This window comes from Heterocephalus glaber, unplaced genomic scaffold (assembly GCF_053883595.1).
Source record: "Heterocephalus glaber isolate CG9 unplaced genomic scaffold, H.glaber_assembly_v1.0 deba00001824, whole genome shotgun sequence".
Lineage (NCBI taxonomy): Eukaryota > Metazoa > Chordata > Mammalia > Rodentia > Bathyergidae > Heterocephalus > Heterocephalus glaber.
Genome location: NW_028258487.1, coordinates 74580 through 78750, shown reverse-complemented (window position 1 = coordinate 78750; position 4171 = coordinate 74580).

Here is a 4171-nt window from a genome sequence, read left to right as displayed (position 1 = left end):
TATGCTATTTTTCTTTGCATCATCTAGTAGCTGCTGGATTGATTTCTCATGGTCCCTTACAATTTTAAAGAATTTTTTCTTCTTCTGAACACAAATTCCAATCTTATCTTATATATCTGAAATTCTGTCTTCACATTGGCTCATTCTGCTGCATACACTTTAAATGGAGTTTTTAATCTCCTAGAAATCTGTTTGTATCTGTTTCAAGGATTCAGTTTGTTTCCTAGGTTGGGATTCCATCATATTCCTCAGGTCCTCTATTTTTTTTTAATCTGTATCCTCTCTAGATTTATTAATCATGCCTTGCACTATGGGCAAAATCTTTGCTGTTATGTGAGAAATTATTTCTGATTTCATTTTTTCCAGATCCTCTTCATTGCTAGTTCAGGGAGTCCAGGTGGTTGAATATCAGAGTGTTCCACCTTGTTTCACTTTGCAGTTGCTGTAGGTGATCTGGAAGTCTGGTTCTGTGGCTTGTTTGCCTGTCTTCTCATTTTGATGGGGGTGGGGTGGGGGGTTGTGGGGGTGTTCCTGGCACCAATGTTGCTAACCTCCTCTGGGCTGGGAGCCATAGCATGCTGAACCAGAGGCCTCCTGTGCGCTTGGAGCTGCAGCACCCCTGCCCGGAACCATCCTCTAAGCTAGAAACCATGGCATGCCGACCCAGAAGTCTCCTCTGGGCTGGTAGCTGTAGCACGCTGGCCTGAAGGCCTCCTCTGGGCTGGGAGCCACAGCACACCCACCCAGAAACATCCTCTAAGCTCTGTAATATCTGTTCTTAACATTGCTTTGGAATCACATTTCAGACAGTTGTGGTCATTAATTCCATATTCTCAATGTTTTTCCTTGCCAAGTGAGCATTTTCTTATGTAAACATATATATGTGTGTGTGTATTCCTGTGTAATATATTTGCATTTGTATAATTAAAAATGATTTTCCATTTTTACACACAATTTAAGTTACCAAAACTATCATCTGGTTACAGAGATTTTTTTCGCCTCCTTTTTATAAAAAAATTTCTAATATAGTACATTCTGTATGAAGAAATATTGTTATGTCCATAAAATTATCTATACAATATATTTTCTGTAAAAAAAAATCAGCATCAAGCATGAATTCTGAGGCTATGTATCATATTTTAAGATACTATAATAAGGTTTCTTACTTCTATTTTGTATAAATATAATGTTCCTTTCTTTCTTGTTCTTTTTTTTCTTGATTTAACTTAAGAGATGTCTAAAGTATACACTGCACATTTCATTTTCACAGTTTTGGTTCACTGGTATTGGAATGTGGAAGAAATTAGCCTCCACCTGAAAATAACAATAATAATTATTATGATCTGAAAGATATTTAGAAATCATTCTTTTAAGCATTACAAATTATATGCTTTTGTTACATGTCTCATTAGTAATCATAATAAACATATTAAGAATTTGATAAATGATTCTTACTTCACTCAAGAAATAGCCAGTAGAATTAATATGGTTATCTTTGTCCCTTGGTCAGTATAACCCACACCTGAACTTTAAAAGGAAAGTTGATCTGGGCTCCCAGTTTGTAGTGTTTCCAGCCCACAATTGGCTACCTCCTTCTTAGCCAGGGTGGCATGGGATATGTTAGAGAAAATATGTTCAACTCTAGGAGGCCAGGAAGCAGGGGGATTGAAGGAAGAAACTGGAAAAGTACATAACCTCACACGTCGTTGATCCACCTCTATAAAGCAGACTGCACCTATTAACACCAAATCAGGTATAATTTCCAGATATAATAACACATCCAACTTTCAAAAACCCTCTTCAAAAACACCAGGCTTTTGTGGGCAAATATATGTAAGTCATATTTGTGACATTTCTGTTTTAATATTTTGAGGATGCTTCATGCTGTTTAGCTCCTGTAGCATTGTATAAACCACCAAGAATGAAGAAGACTCCAATTTTTCCACATCCTCATATATTACTATGTTTTATATGTACTTGTTTGGTTTGGTTTTATAAAAACTACCTACTGAAAATGAGGTACTATATAACTGTGCTTTTCTTACACATTTATCTGATTATTAGTGATGGTAAGTATTTCAAATGCTAGTTTTCCATTTGTATAACATCCTTAGAGAAATATATAATTCAAGTTCATTGATCTTTTGTGAATGGATTATTTGAATTTTAGTACCTGTTCACAATACATGATGTTTACATTCTTTTGGTGGAGTTGGTTATTTTAAGTTGAACCCTTCTTTAAATATTCTGAATGTTAGCTCCCATCATATACATGATACAAAAATATTTTACACCAGCCTATAAATTATCTTTTCATTTCATTAATAGTGTCTTTGATGGAAAACAATTTTAATGTTGGAGGTCATACTCTTCTTTTTGCTTTGGGATTTATCAGATTTTTTGTTTATTTGGTACCAGGGATCAAACTCAGGACCTTGCATTTGCGAGGCAAGGGACAGAACCACTCAGCTAAATCCTAGGCCCAAGATTTTTAATGAAAGATATAAGATCAGATTCAATTCTCTCATGTTTTCTTGTGTAGTATTATAGTTTGTTCCATTCTAATTTTTCTATGTGGACTTGACATAGTTTCTTTGTAGTTTGACATACACTTTTCCAAGTTCTCTGCTTTGCTCCTAATCTCAGAGAACAATACATCAAGTATTCTACTGCTAATGTTTTACTATTATCTTAGCTATAGCTTTTCATATTCAACATTTTATGGTGAGTTACACGGTTTCATTTCTAATGATGGAGAACATGTAAGTGTGGAAATACAGATGACGTCTACAGATAATTTCATTTTTTACCTAAGAACATAGTAAGTGCTCTTTCCAAATTTGCCAACTAAACATAAAATATAAAGAAAAGAATACCTTAAATGAGTTTTTAAAAACTATTAAATACCTACTAAAGATGTGATAGGGCACAGAGAGACAAGGAAACAGAGAAACAGAGAGAGAGGAGACAGAGAGAGAAAAAGAAGAGAAAAAAATAGAAACTAGAGACAAAGGTAAAGAGCATTAAAAAGCAAAAATAATGAACACATGTTTGCTTTTGGGTTTAGGAACAGGGAGGAAGTTAAATCAAAAATATATGATGTAACAGTACAAATTCCTATGAAAAAAGTGATCATTATGAATATATAAAATGTACCAATTTTTAAAATATAAAAAAAGAAAAAAAAAGAAACTTTTTCCCTCCCCTCTTACAGCCCATAATTAAAATGGAATATTTATGTTAATGGTTCCTTTCAGTCTAATGCATCTATTCTCCTTCTCTTAACACATAACATGATTTGTGAATTCTATTTCTGGAGAGCACTCATGAATATATTTACATACAGAGAAGCACTGGTGTTTGGAAATGGATTGATTTAAATATATAAATAAATTTAAAACCAAAAATTACAAACAAAAAAAATTTCAGGCACAAAATTGTGAATAAGCATACTTCTTTATGAGCTTTCACAGAGCAGATATATCAGTATAGGTGATATAATAAAAAATGTCATTTCTGCTGGTTAGTTATTCCATTTAATATATTCAGCATTTCATCCCTCTGTGATGAAAGTGTCTTCATGGAAATTTGTGCTGTTTATATTCTTTAGTCACTTGTCTACTCCATAGTCAACCATCTTTTGTCTTCTCTCAAAATCACAATCAACTGAGCACTTCTCTAGTCTCAGACATTGAGAGGCAATCACCTCCTCATCCATAGAATTACATCAAAGATGACTTCTTTCTGAGATGAATGAAGGACAAGGTAGTTTTAAGTAGGTGAGGCAAAGAGATAGGCAGGCTATTTCATCATTGCAGGAAAACCTTCTCTATTTAGCATGACTAATGAAAAGCACATTCCTTATGTGTTTTCCTTTCAAGCTTAAGCCCTCCAGGGGACTGTTCTTTAAACATGGTGTTTTGAGTGGGTTCATTTATCTCACCCAATACTTAGTAACATAATTTCTAGTTTTCCACATTCGTCTTTCTAGTTCAACATGGTCATTTTTCATTCCTTTTGTACTCATTGTCTTTTGTACTCTTATGTAATGAAGGCAACCTAGAGAATGGGAACAAACACATCTCCCAGTGACTTCTCAGATGAAGACTGAAATCTAGACCATATGAAGAATTGAAAAAATTAAACTTCAAAATTTAAAGACATAATCAAA